General features: G+C 42.4%; 1 protein-coding gene across 1 annotated transcript in view; it reads left to right on the top strand.

The window, feature by feature from the left end:
* The first annotated feature begins 714 nt into the window (after positions 1-714).
* LOC107186546 overlaps positions 715-15809 on the top strand; it is a 39435-nt gene continuing 24340 nt past the window's right edge. The window contains exon 1 of the mRNA XM_015574441.1: positions 715-1143. The gene's annotated coding sequence lies outside the window, so the exon portion shown is untranslated. The remainder of the gene's footprint in view (positions 1144-15809) is intronic.

Raw genomic sequence — 15809 nt, 5'->3', positions numbered from 1 at the left:
CAATTATAATTCTTCTAGACAATAGGCTACTCCTTGATGGTAAAAATAGAGATGGCTTGTATATAGTCCACGATAACGATACAATGAAATAGTAAACTCGACGGGGTCGTAAATAGAGGAAAAGTTTAAGGTTTGAGTCGAGTGGTAACAAAGAGGCAGAAGGAAGTAATTAATCGCCACCTTATAGTCAATGAAAATACAATAGCGTTGTCGTAAGTCGAATTAACGAGGCCCAGAAGCTTTCACACCCCCAATTTCTTTAATTTCATTTGTTTACAGCGTCTGGCTAATTTTCCTGAGAATACCTCCTAGTTCGTTTTAGTATACAACATTCTAAATATTTCTTCCACCAAGACCATATGGGACAAAACAAACATTCTCAATGATATTATTCTTTAGTCTAGAAATGGGATACATTATTTATGGCCCCGAGTACGAAGACCTCTGCTGAGTAAGGGTCTTCAGAAGTGTTTCTGCTTATCTGCAGATGTCAGGACACCGTCTCACGTTATGGTCAACTGTAATACCCAACGAACGGTACTGTTTCATACACCTTTTGAATAGCTTTTTTAAAAAAAAAAATAAAGTCATTACATTCGTTCCCACCGAGTATCGAGACAGTGAGCACACTGTATACACACACAGGTATACGTTTGAAAATATCCTTCGGCGCAATGATGGGGCGACGCTGGTAGCGGCAACCCCGCGCGCGAACCTTGCCGCTGCGTGGACACGGAGGGATGGTGGAGTGGAAAGCACACGTTGAGGAAGAGGCTGCGGAGAGGGAGAAGCGGGCAGAGCGGTAGTGGCTCTGGTAGCAGCAACACGTAGTAGACGGTAGCACCGCGACGAGGACGCACGCGTTTCGTACACGTTGCTTCGGTAGTCTGTAGACTCGCTTCGAGCCAGTCTCACTCGGTCCGGTGGCGCAGTCGCGTTACGGGTACACATTTTTTCGTATCTCCAACCGCTACCAGAGAGCATAGACACCACAACCACTATCACCGTTACCACACACCACCGTCGATCGTGTCAACACACACACACAGGACACGCAGGAACGACAGCAGGACCATTCAGCATCAGTTGTCCCTGGAAGATAAGTTGTAGAAGCGAAGCCTTGCAACCTCGAAACGGCGCGAGGTATGTAACAATATTTTTATTAGAACAATTGTCTTGTGTTATTTTGTTTTCCCAACGAAACAATCCAATCGGTTCGCGCCATGAAAATGGTGGAACCCCCGTACGTACGCAGATTCCGTGCGGAAGCGACCTAGCGTCATCTCCACGAAAACGCGACAGACGTTCCTGTAGCTTCATCGCCGTTCTACGCGCTCTCCGTGCATATTCCCATCGATTTTCCAACGGCAAGACCCGCCCTGTAATTTACCCGTCTCTCTTTCTCTCTCGTGTTCATCCTTCCTATCTGTACACGTCTACGATTCAAAATCGAATTTCATGGTTATCAAGGGGACGCGAAATACAATTCTCTCGATCATGGAAACGCGACCATAACCGTATGCGCCTTGGGGTCGGGGTGTCGAGACGAGAATCCACGGATCTTTTTCTCGTGGAGCGCGCGCGTGTGTTTGCCGTCGACGATCGATGGGCTCTCTCTATCGGTTTCTCTCTTTCACCCTCTGTCGCCGAATCGTGGATGCTCGTTTCCTTTTCGGACGCGATACGTTCTCGCTAGAGATACACAGTCTCTCCATAGAAACACGCGTCTTGTGTATCGATTCTCGATAGAATAAGGAGATCGAAGTCCGATCGCGGTCAACCATACGACACGAGATTGTCCTTCCCATAGTCTTAGGCATAAGAAAAATACAGTATTGAATGTCTCTGCATTCCCTCCTTCAATCTACGAAGCAGTCTTTCTTTTCCTACAGATATATATTTCACAATATTTTCCTCACTATGAATTGTTCATCTTCCACGATTTTATTTAGGGTATATTGCACTCGGTCTGACAAACTTTTCAATGTGTCGCGTAAGGAATAACGTAATGATAAACACGCTCGACCATCGCAGGTAGAAGTTTATTGTTTAGGACGCGTTCGGTATTTCTTTGGTCGGGTCTCCGGCGCTTACAATACGTTTTGCTCGTGAAGGGTAAGGGGATACCACTTGCTTCTCGAATTACAACGAACGAACTCTATGACCAGAAAGAAATTCGTCGGAGGAAACTTAACCACGGACGGAACGAAGCGTCCAAGTTTTACGAGAGTGATCGAATTTATCGCCGGGATCGATGACAACCCGTTGCTCTCTGAAAAATAGAAAAATACATCTTTGCCGCTTGAAAGCGTTTTATCGGGAGTTTCCAATTTCCCCGTGGCTTCGTGGACCCCTGTTCGACTTTTACTGTTAGTTAACCCCTTCGTGGATACGAAGTATATGTATCGTGGTCGATACAGACCAGCCCGTTCAGATCATTCTATCGGAGAGACGCTGAATTCGAATATTCAAATACAAACGAAGCATTCAGAAGGGAAACGCAATCATCATTGCGAACGTGATATCACGAATACTGAATCTCGATGCCTGGTTCGCTGTTCTCGTGTCATTCCGTGTTTGCTCGTTCAATGCCCCCTTGTGTTCAAAATTCAACTCATTGCTGAGTTTCAAGCAAGACCCAGTTACGTATTGCGAAACACGCGTAAAAAGTAAAATATTAGCGAATGCCTCTTGAGATATCCGTAATTACAACCCGAAAGAAACCAGTGCTACAGAACGAAAATAGAAATGATTTTGTAACCATCGAAATACCAATCGATGATGTAGGGATAAAGATAGAGAATCCATAAAAATTACTGCGTTCACTTTTTACAGATAATATACTGTATTTTTAAGACAGTTTCGTTATAGCCTGTTAAATGATCCACTTTAAGTGCACCGTATATTCCATAAAAAAATGTTGCTACATAACACGGTTAACGCGTATTGGCTGGCACGCATACTTGCACAGAATCGCCTCTCGGCTTTTTACACAAGCAAGGTCTACTTCGATATGAAAAGTGTAATATACATGGTTTATCGCGGGCAGAAGAGCGTAGGCTCTGTGGGAGCGATGTTTAACGATTTTTTTTCGAGCCGCCTGCGTCAACCTCCCCCCCGGCCACGTATGTGTTAATTCATTAGAGGATCGGGTAGGCGACACGATGTTGCGGAGAACCCTTTAAAGGAAACATGCCATGGGAGAAAACATATCGATAAGAGGCATCGATCATTTTTCGCGTTCCACGTTCTCGCCCGGTGAAATCGGTTTATCGTTCGTCAGGCAAAACGGGAGCAACTAAAGCGATTACACTTAACGGTCATATACGTAAGTACAGTTCGCGTTACTTGTGCCTTCTGGGCGCAAGATGCTACCATACGTGGCTCCCTGTTTTGTAATACGATCCGAGCTTCAGAGACGTTTCCCGAACTTTTTAATCGCATTACGGACGGTACGTGGTTTTTTTAAACTAGATTTGCTGGTGACTTTAGTATATTTCTGAGGAGCTAATTGTAACCTTAAATGACGGTTTCTAGTTATTTCAAAAAGAAAACATTGAACAAACTTTTATTAATTATCGTTTTGCATAAATGGACGGTTAGGAACGGGACCCTCTTAAAAATGGCGCCTAGAGCTGCATCCCCCCTAGCCTAGTAATTTGTGTGGAAACACTGGTTTAGAGGTTATGGCTGCCTAACAGATATCTCCGTTGCATTCATAAACCAGACTGATCGACTCCGTGACATAAAACGTTGAGAAAATGTCTACAGTATTATAAGTTGCACCAGTATTCATAGAAAAATGTGTTCATCCCGATCGTTGACTCGTCTCGTAAGTCAGGTTATCCAGATTCACGTTCCTGTTTTCTCGTGATCCTTCGGAAAAATAAGAAGCAAATCTGTGAGACGACCGCGGGAAGGAAATTATCGTTGATGGGGAAAAAAAGAGAAGGCAGCAAAGAGAGGGAAAAAATGAGTCTACGGGCTTCAGCATCGTGAGGGAATTAAGTTATGTGGGTAGCAATTTGAGAGGAAATTGCGTGCAATATTTGCCCATTACCGTGGCGGAATGATATTACCCGCGAGAAGGAGACAGACGACGGGCAACGTATTCCCAGCGAACACACGAGCAATTCGTAACGCCGAGTTTTCTACGTGTCGAAAAAGGTTCTCGCGATGACACCATGTGACATTCGTATTTTTCACGGGATCTTTAGAGGCTCGGGGCTCGGCCTACTGTTAACCGTCTCTCGATTTTCTTTATCCACGAGCGTGCACGAATAACCGAAATCATAGTGTCTTGATACCATAAAACCTCCTCGAAAGTCCGAGTGACGTTCATTTCGTGATTTTCGGGCTTATCGTATTCCGTCCACGTTTATTTTTGGCGGTGTCGCTGCTTCGGACGTTTCTGATAAGAACGGAAAGCCTTAAACACCAAGGCAGAAGTGTGTGGCGATTGACCCTTGAATAGGTCTGTATTTAATCAAAAATAGAGCTGATTTCACGGGATCACTAGTTTGCGAATAAAAGGACAACGGAATATATATATACAGTAAATCCTGGATGAGTGCTCGAAGGCTCCTCGGCACTGAGTGTTCAGACGTCATCTCCACTGGGCTCCCCCTGAAACCAGTCAAGCGCCCAATGGTGGAGATGACACCTGAACACTCAGTGCCGAGGAGCCTTTGAACATTCATCAATAATTTACTGTAATGGCTCCAGAACACCGAAAGGTTAACCGAGTCTCTTAAAATTCACCAACCCTAGGTTCGTATACCTAAAAAAATCTTTCATTACTATATAAAATCTAGTCGACAAAAATATAATATTGTCTTCATTCCGTCACAAAATGGGCAAAAGTTATACAGCATCTACGCCTGTTCCTATTGTGTCTTAAAAAGGATCGAAACTGTTACAGCAATCTATTAGTATTTCTTTGCGTTCCAAGATCTCGTGCGAAGTTTAACGAAACAATGTCCGTAAGTTTCGTCCATTCTCGTCCGAGTATTTTTCTCAGTGTGGTTGATTGGTTTGACTTTTCAAAGGCGCCGTCAACTGCTTAAATGGAGAACATGGGCGGCGAAGACATCACGGGGTCGGGTCATGGTGTGACCCTGCCACCCGTCATCGAGCCCCGGGGGGGTTAATCCGTCCGCGTTCCGAATAAGGAGAATGAACCGTGGAATTGGGACGTGCGGGACGGAGATACGCGATGTATGTAACGTATGTACCCTGGCCAGCGGCGAACTTGTTAAGAACCCGTGGACGTATTTAAACGTATCATCGCCCCATCAACGCGCGTCGTGTTTCCCTCTTTAATCAACCCCAATTTACGGTGAATGTACATCTGGCGACATGGTTGCCGCTAATTTACCCGCGTCGTCTCGTGCTCTAAGCAGTTTGTCCTATCGACAATGTGTCCGTGGATGTGTGTGTATATCGTGCACACATCGCTCAGGGTTTATTGTCAGCAAGGCGTGGATCGGTCCGGGGGTTTACAATCGAACCCATTATCGGGTTACACCGACATACAGACATACATAATTATCTGTTCAGGACGATGAAAATGAAACATTTCTTTCCTGTTTTAATCCTTGCTGTCGAGAACTTTTTTCTGGGAGCCTAAAAAAGCCTATTAAATAACACCCGGTATGAAAATTGTGAAAGTACGTATTTCCTACAGATTTTACTATTTTACAATATAAAGTGACATTCATACATAGTTAAGTAATTTATTATCTACTGTATGTTAATGTTATTGTAGAACGAAGGCCCTTAATTAAATACGATTATGTACCGTGTAAATTCTTTGAAATTTACTCTGTTAGTTTCTTAATACAATTGTAGTGATTTAATGTAACGTTTATGTAACGAGATGTTTCAGTTCTGCGCGAGTTCTTTTGGTTCGTGAATAAATATACAGAATATTCCGGGACGTCCTCGTGCAGCGACGAGCCATAAATCGTGGACACACGTATTGTATGTATTCGTAAACGATTATCTATTCCGGAGATCTAATCAATGCCGGACACCCGTACAAAAATGTCGACGTATGTAAACGAATTCACCTATCGTTTATCTTTTCTGTAAACTGTGTGCACTAACCTCTTCGACAGGAAGCTAAGGCTCTTCACGTCAGGCTTCGATCGATAGATCCTAGCCTCTTTTGAATTTCAATGTCGACCTCCTCTCCCCCCATAATAAATATTCATGATAAGCTTTCCTCGTGTTTCGTCAGTGATTTTTATTTTTGGAATCGTTTGGGTAAATTATTTTTGGAACATCCGCTAGCGATCGTAGTACAATGGGTCTGAGGAATAACTGAAGTTTGTATCGACTAGGCAGCAGATGTGTATGCAATTTTAGAGAAACTAAAATCAAGTCAAAATTATTTTACTCTGTTACTATACTCTCTATTGTACTAACTTTTAGATACTCGTGAATATTATAAATATATGAAATGGAAAGAAACATATCGAGATCAGAGACGATACCCTCTTACCACTCATTGAAATCACTCTAGTTACGTTCATGGCCGGTTACGTTATGATTTTATTACGCCTATTGTCTTATGACGAGATAACAAATGACATTTTTTAAATCCATCAATACATTTCTTATCGTGTATTTCTATTTTCTTTTCGTTTCATTGCCTATCGTATCTTTTTTTCTTCGTATCATATTTTTAATTCCCATCCGTTCCTCCTTGTCCCCACTTTTTTAAGGTAATATTTCCGTCAGAAATTCAATGGATAATAATTACAAAAGTGAGAAATACATCACGTAGATAAAAATATCAATTTGAAACTCGCCTTTGCCCTTTTTTTTTTTGCATCGTTCCAAGCGGCCATTATTTCTGATGCTGCGGCGGTCGCGTCGGTTTCCGGTCGGCTCGCTCGATAATTTATCGACCGCGCGCGTGCTAATGAATTCGATCCGTAAAACGTGCTTTATCGACGCCACCCCCGCACGGGACCGTTTGTCCAGTCGGAGGGACGCGGTCCACGACGATTCGAAATTTCGTTGCATGGAACTGCTCCCTTCTGTTTTTCCCTGCGACGGGGAACCCCTTTCCGTTGCAAAACAAATTTATTTGCGTCGACGGGAATACGTCCGAGCATCGAGGAGACCGATTGCTTCCGAAGTAGAATCATTGAGCCGGCCTAGGTCCCTAGCAACAGAAACGTTTCGCCTCCGAACCGACACGTATACGGAGCCCAGACGTCACATAAAGCAGAAAATGTGGTTTCGGTTCGTTGGGACATATACGTATATATATCTTATGTAAATACGCCTCCGTTTACACCGTTTCAGTCCTCCTTTTTTCCATTATAAAGGACGTCTTAACTTTCAGTTCGTTTCGCGACAGGAAAACGTATTTGTTCTGTCTGCGCTTTTAACGCTTTATTCGTCACGTGATGCTCGGCGTTTACAAATCGCCATAAGACCGTTCACGAAGTATTGTATTCTTCATGACTTCTTGTATCGTCACAATTGCCGATATTTTTTTATACTCAAATGATTGTAATCACGAATATATTAACATTAGGGATATCTCGAAACGTCGAAACCCAAGATAGTTTTTTTTAAGACAGAAATCTTACAATGTTTCGGATTCGAACATCGAGAACTCAAAATTTAGGTTCCTAATGAAGATCGTATAGAATTGTTTAACTTCGTCTTACCATACTTTTTACTACCTTTAATGCATTTAAAGTTGTACTTTAGCCTAGTTGTATTATATTAACACAGGAAGTCACAGAGAATTTCCCGAGGCAGTCGCCATTTTGTTTTGGTTGGATCATCCGATTTTATTAGTTCAGCTTGTTCTCGTGTAATTCTGTCTTCGATCCGTGTTTGTTCATTGCACCTAGTCGGTAGCACATTTCAAACGACAGAATGGCAATACAAATAGATCGTCACGTTGCACACGTAAACGCTCTTGGCGGTAATCAAAGATGGCAGAGTTGTGCATGCGATGCAAGGAAACCGGAAACGCAGCGACACACGTTCATAGGCCGCCCCGCGGATGGAATAACAAACGTTACCGGCATGCCTTTAGTACTTAATAGGTTAAGTGCTTCTTTGATAAACGCGATCGTGAATAGTTCGAAGAGCTCCACTCCCCCGCAGCCTTTGCATAAATATTCTGAAATTCGCGAAACGCCTACGTGTGCACGTTCGCTTTTTTTCCCTATGATTTCATGGCGGTGAAAAGGATACCAGTATCAATTACAAGGTGCATAAAAAACATGCGTTGTGTTCCCTTCAACAAAATTCACCGACAGCTGTGTTTGTTAATAAGCTTTACACAGCAATATGATTCATCGAAACTTCAGTAAAGCTTATCGAACTGTTAAATTTATTCTGTTTCGAAGAAGTAGTTCTTCGTTGTAAATACATTAAGCTCCTTAGTCTAGTTATGAAACTTCTTGTTTCCCCTCGATATAATAAAACTTTGAACGGAATGAGAGCCCCCTGTTTAATCCCAGTTCTTGAAAATTAGCCCTGCTGTTCTCAAGGTCTGTGTGACCCGAAATGAAGATTATATTTCGATAGTTATTATATTTTTAAATACTTATATTCATGTAGTATCATTTTATATTCGTGTGTTTTCCATTTTTGAAGAATTTTTCAAAATTTGAAATAACTTTATTCAAAGGGATGCAAACATGAAGAAGAAGTGAGGAGACCAGCAGGGTTAATCAGTACGAATCTGAATTCGGGCTAGGTATTCAAACACTTAAAGGGATTGTTATTGGCAACACGACGTAAATTGTTAATACTGTTACGCTACATTTTTTAGCAAGCTAATACACGTTACACCGAAACGTGAACCCAAAGCAGCCACAGGCTTGTTGCTCACGGGCAAAAGACAGTTCTCTTCGACCCTCTGTCCCCTTGGAATCGCCGGAAGACATCGTACCGGATATACCGCGGTATGTAAACGAGCAGCCTCCTTTCTCGAGATCTTCCTTCCCCGTTTGAGGGCGCGCCGCGTTTCATCCCTGTGAGCCAAGGAAAATGGATCGTCTCGTAACGATCTCGGACCGTAAGGCGGGTAGGTACTTATCGCGGTTTAACGTGACTTTCTTCTTCTTCTTTTTCTTGTTCTTGTTCTTTTCTTACCTTTCTACCCCCACGAGGGTGGACTACATCCAGGCGACACGAGACGTGCTTCCCTGGCATCGACGTGTGTCGATCGTATCTCTCAGATACGATTCGGCGCAGTCCCTTATCGGCAGCATCTGCATTTTAAGGGTTCGCTAGGTAGCCCCCGTCCCTATTTCGGTGGAACCGCTGAAAAATTTGGGACACCCTCCGCTCTTTAGACCGACATAACCATTTTCGTGTATACAGTGATAAAAGTAGCAGTCGAGGTTTAGTGGAGACGTGATCGTGACATACTTGATGGAAAGGGGACATAGTGCTGTCGTAGAGTAGATCCTTGACAAACGGATTCTGTTCTGCATCCTTGAAAAGGATTATGTCGGTGAACTAATGACAATTATTTTGCAGGCAGAAAATCTGACACTGTCGAATGAAAATTGTAAAGGACCTGAGGAATCCTTTTGGTTTGATCTGTTTCGAATTCCTTGATTTGATCCGAGTCTTTTGGTCCCAGTTGTATCTGATTCGAATATAGTTCCAGGTGTATTTCGCTTTAATACGTGAACTCTAGGTTGATTCAATCATTAACGTAACCGACTGGTGGCAAATGCCAGATCTATTCCAATTTCGTTTTCACCGTGAACATTTCCGTTTTATGCATTCCAGGTAAACGGACTGTAATACCGTAATGAAAATTATAAATGGTCGCGCACGAGCGACACCAAGCGCACGAGAGTAATAACAATTCGGTAATATTCCTAAAGGAGCAGAAATTGCGTCGGGCGCGAGGATGCTCAAATTACAGTGGTAAATATTAATTTCTAGTTAACGTGGCGCAGTTTCCGCATAGTTTTGTTACCAAATTAGAGGGAGGGGGGTGGTTATGCATAGTAACTTCGTTAAGACGCCTTCCACGCAGTCTGGCATCCCAATTAACCGGGGATAATTAATTGGGATCTATTGTTCCAATTGCATATTAATGCCAATTTGCATGGACGAGTTCCTCGTCACCGTTCTCCTTCTGTCTAAGTCACCGCCACGGTACGAAACGATTGTTACATGTTTGAGAATCGTGCATTCTCGATCGATTGTTCTTATCATTTTTCCCTTAATTGATATCATTCCCTACATTTACGAATCTCCAATTAGAGACAGAAATATCCTTGTAATATACCTCTACAATGTTCCATTTAACCTCGCGATACTAATGGTTCCAGAAACAGAACCTAAGCATCTTGTATCATATTTTACACCCCAACTGACTCTTTGGAATTTATTGTAACCCCAGTTTCTTCCTAAGACAAACGCACCAATGAATGAATACATAAAAGAAATTTTGTAACAGTTGAATTTTAAATCGTAATAATATTAATAAGTATTTGGCACATGAAAATTCGATTTTTTAGTACCTACAATCATTTTATAACGCCTGGATTTCAATGTAAAAAACCGGAAAAATGTAATTAATTAAATTGAAAAGAAAAAGTACAGTTTTGAATATGCAACAAGGAACCTAAAACATTTAAATTACTCATTTCCCTATTTCATATAATTTAATTTACTCGTTTTTATACACATTGTTCATCCACTGGTACGTATTCATTTACTAATGCACCCGCCCAAATAAAAATTTCCATCTTAAGAATAAGATTCTAGAGTAGCGGTTCAAATGATACGCCAGCAAAGACCAAATACCCCCATTCGGAATCTTTTCAACTCTTTTCTATTCAGAAGCAGATTCCAGCTAAATATTCTCGATCGATTGTCCTCCCCTGGAACGTGCAGGTTATACGTGACTGTTGGGCGGTTCGAGGTCGCGGTGTCCACGGATAAAAGGTTGAATTTAACCGGGGCTAGAAGCCCAGGAAAAACGCCATGCACGAAAGGGCTCCTCTCTTCCCTCCAATCGGCCGTTGCCAGTCCATGAAGCGCCGAAATCCGGGTCAGTGCACACCCCTCGCAAAGAATCTCGGTGGTGGTGGCCTACGGCCGTCGTCATCCCGTCGTAATTATCACGATTCCCGCGTAATTGCTACTGATGGCTTAATAAATTCCCTCTCCTGGCCCAGTCAGAGTCAGCTTCAAACGACGGGACCCATTTCTATTCCTCGAGTCAGAGGCTTTCGGACGCACTCTTATATTTTTTTTTTTACTCGGTCTTCCTTTTGTTCTACACCGCCACGAACCTCCGGAACGGTGGAACAGAGAGAGATGAAGAAGAGACGGAGGTTGGTTTTCCCCGAGCGAAACACAAATATGCTCGGGACGTGTTTGAGAAAGTGCTCAAGGGACAGGGTGCGGAAACGCGAAATGCTTCCGGTGGCCGGTGAATCATTTATCCGCGTCGTTCGCCCCCGCGGAACCAGAAGACTCTCCGGGATCTTTCCTCTCTTTACTATTCTCTTACGAGATCTCCCCGTGCATCACCACCGAGTTCTCGACGTTTTAACCTATTTTTTTTTCCACCCCACTGTCTTGCTGCTTACTTGGAAACACCAGGAAACCTACCGCCGTCTGGTGGATTACTAATTACGTAATTGTTTCTTGGTATCTTTGGTTGTTTGTTGGTGTGAATGATAGTCGGTGAGGCTTTCTCTTGAAATATTCCGTCGAGAAACAACTGTTTTTATTTTGTGATATGGTAATGCCGTCCGGATTCGAACTTATAGGGAGACATATGTGTTCGGATAAAAGAATTCTGGAATAATAGAACGTATATTCCATCATCCGAGGATAAAAGAATTGTAGGATAATATAACGTTCGGATGGTGGAACGTTCGGTTAATAGAACATTTGGATGGTGGAACTTTCGGTGAGTAGAACGTTTGGATCGTGGAACTTTTGGATGGTAGAACGTTCGGATGAACGTTTACATAAACGTAGGAGTTATCATAAGTTGACATACCGGGTGAAACTTTTGATGCAAACACTTCCGACAATTTCCACATTAGTAAAATTGAATGGTTTACACTTCACCGTGGAGTCTCACAATTTGGATCTAGAGAAGTCCAATTATTGTCAATAACATTTATTAAGTAACACGTTTTTATACATTCAAGCTTGGGACATCGTTCACGTGGCGATTAATTTTCCTGACCTTGACATTCGTGTAACGATACGGTTAAAAATACGGTTCAAAAGAAGTGAACGGTTAGGCGCAGAAAGCTTTCGCGTATCAGCCTTTCGGGGGAAAAGGACACAGTCGTGCGATAGTGCTGTCGATACGACTTATCTTCAACCTCCCGATTTTTTTTCTTTCTGTCTTGTCGAGCACCATCCGAAACGAACGCTCAGAATGTGACGCAAACGATGCGAATAATGTAACGCAAAAACATTTGAGAATAATTCAGATAAACATTATCATTGAAATAATCGTGCTCAGAATATTTTTCTCGTACCAACCTTGATGTATAAATCGTAAAAGTCAGGATTTAGACTGCTTTCAGCACTCGATGATATACAACATACAGATCTTACACAGAAATGTAACCCTTAACTACAGATCACTCGTGTCAGAGACGAATAAATCGACGATTAACTTTGTAACACTTTTAATAACTAACTGAATATTTTTCTCCCATTATCGTCTCGGAAATTGAGTGCCATTTATGTACGGTAACTCAACCATTCAGAGCTTCCAAAATCCTCCACCAAGTGGCGTTAGTGAACGAAAAATTCATATTCGTCCCCGAGACAAGTGGTCTGTAATTAGAGGTTAATAATCTCCTAGTGACTCAACATTTACCAATCTGGACAACGAACATTTGAAATTCCTATCGTTACACAGCGATCAAATTCTCGAATTACTAAAACCATACTTACGCTACACAAGTTCAACGCATTTTTACTTTATTTCTCCGTGATTTTATGTCGTCTCACCGGTGCGTCACATCGTCCATCGTAGCCTGTTCCTGTAATCGTGGCCAGCCGTGAGAGGACGTAAAAACGTGTGCTCGCGGTATAACATGGCGTCCCCCCTCGCGATTCATAACATTTTATTATTCATCCCCGTCTATGCATTATTCATGGGGAGCCAAGAAAGGAAAAGATAAGGGAAAACTGTGGATGATATTCGAGCTCATTATTTTATAAGCGTTATACTTCTGTTACGGCTGTGCCTCCCGGTTACGAAGCTATCTCTCTCTCGCACGATACAATTTGCATAGCCGGCAGACAACCGAAGGGAAAGTTTTAATTGGAAGATACCCAGACGATTTTTCGTGTAACGATGCTCGATATCCAGCTCTCGAACCGCGAACTCGCGTGATTCCTCTTTGTTTTTTTCTCTCCTTTCGCGATTCCACTTTAGTTTGTTTGTTCTTCTTTCGCGATATGCAGCCGACTGGGACTGCGAGGACAGAAAAGAATCTTGGAAACATTTATCCTCGCGTTAGTACCGTGTAAAACTGAAGAATTCTGAAAAATTTCGTGGAAATGGAAGTGTTAGGTATTGGATGTGCTTCATATAGAACGTTCCAGGGGATTTTGGTACCAATGTATGGGCATATTTTGTACGTAGAAAGGATTTCGATGGAACTGGTTGCGGTGGCGCATGTGAAATGTCCTTTTCATAAATTAAACTTTAACCACGCGTTGTTTCCTCGACGTTATTCAAATGTTATTTCTGTTGTTAAATCGAAATCTTATCTAAGAAGATAAATCTTGACTAATATTTCTTAAAACGTTATTGTCGGTGACATTCTCTGACCTTTCTCCTGATTCATTTTCTAATTAAAAATCACCAGCCTTGAATTTCACGAACGAACGTTGAACTGTCCCAACATTTACATAACCTTTTCCAAACGCTAACGTTGTGTTTCTAGCATCTTTTGCGGCGCTTGCTTCAAGCTTAACACGTTGAATGCCGTGGGGGTCACCGATGACCCCGACTTTAGGGAGTATACTATTCGATATTATTACTATTGGACCATAAATCGGTAAACTTCTACAAACTAAATGCCAAAAGTATGATAACATAGTTAACTTTAATAATTTTATATAACATTTTATTCTTGTACACTCTGTATAACGAAAATGTCACTTCGACGATGTGGCTGAAATGTACGAAAATTCTGCGGCAGTCAACGTGTTAAACACGTGAAAAAATATGACTCGAATCTTTTGCTTATTCATGATGATCATAATTATCAAGTAATTTTTATGTTAGAATATTAATAAAAAAAACCAGTAAGTTACCCGTCGTTAATAATTTGCTTTCACAGGAGCATAATAAAATGCATAAAAACCAGTGAAATCCGTTGGTTCATTCTCAGCGACCGAATAATGACGAATTTCCCTTTGTGCCGTCGTACACGATCGAGAATATTAACGGCAGTCTCGGTAGAGAAAATGGCAGGCAAATATTTCTTTCGGATACGAGGCGAGCATCATTCGGAGCGCGTTCGAAAAAAAAAAAGAAGGGAAAAAAAAGGAATTCGGATGTAATCATCCAGGAGTGGCCTTTGAGGCACGGCCATTTCTTTGAGCCGGCTCGTTTCGGGCCGTGCCCATATATTTTTAGTTACCGGCCTCTCTTTTCTTGTATATGACCACGGCTGCGCGCTGTAAAGAGTCGTTTTTGCCTGTGGTCCGAACAAATGGCGAAGCGGAGGCCATGCGTGCCACTCAAAGCCGTACTTTTAAATCTACTTTCATCTGCTGCCATTATATGCAAAATCCGATTTTTGCTTTTTTTGTTTTCTTTACCTCTTCACGGTCTCCACTTCTGCCTTCTCCACTTCCGTTTCCGTTCGAGAAAAAGAAAGTAAATTGGACATGACTTTAAAATAGCCGAATACTCGACGAGTGTATTAAAAAAACACAATATATGTATATCCATTTTCTGCCAAAAGTTAAGGAACAGAATAATCGTGTGGGAATTACTGTATATTCTTTTATTTTCTGATATTCATAGGTTGGAATTAGAAATAGCATTTTATACACGAATATACAATAAATTATTTTTCGAATATACTTATATAGAGACTACAATTAACATTCAGTCGAAGAAACAAAACATAACCTTTGTGACAAAACTAGGGGAACGTTGTTCAGGACAGAGCACCGCAGTCGCAGTTATTCATAGAGTGAATCAAAGTGAATAGTAACAAAAACCAGAGATTCCAATTCGGTCCAGCCCGAACTTCCCATCTCGAAATCCCTTCAGCCACAGTCGTAGCCATTTTTCTTCGTGTTTCATGCTCGCGAATCGAGTTCCCAGACTTTCGTCGTCTATACCTCCAGTACACCTTACCATTATGGTCCAAAAGTTGTTCGAAAGTTCACGAATCCTCCCACGTCGTCACCACGAAAGACTATAACATTCGGTTCTACGAGTCACGGAACGCCTGCGGACTGTACACACGTACACACAGAGACGACATGTCCATATCTGCTGGGATCCAGGAGCAACGTCCCCTACTTGGATATGTCGCGGGAGTACGCGTGTTCCCAGCGTCCAAGAGTTTATATCTGACGACGCATTATCTGCTTTGCCGCGCCCGCAGCACTTTCTCCCTCTATTGCATCCTACTCGAGTTGTTCCCGACACTCTCGATACATCTCTCCGCGTCTCGTCCCTCTCGCTCTCCTTTTACCCCGAGACCCTTTTCACGTCACTTGGGAACGAGCGCTTCTCTCGACCCCCTTTTTCCCCCTCTCGCTCTTCACCGTTTCCACCCCCCCCCCCCCCCCCC

This window comes from Dufourea novaeangliae, unplaced genomic scaffold, assembly GCF_001272555.1.
Source record: "Dufourea novaeangliae isolate 0120121106 unplaced genomic scaffold, ASM127255v1 scaffold65, whole genome shotgun sequence".
Taxonomy (NCBI): domain Eukaryota; kingdom Metazoa; phylum Arthropoda; class Insecta; order Hymenoptera; family Halictidae; genus Dufourea; species Dufourea novaeangliae.
This window is presented reverse-complemented; position numbering and strand designations above follow the sequence as displayed.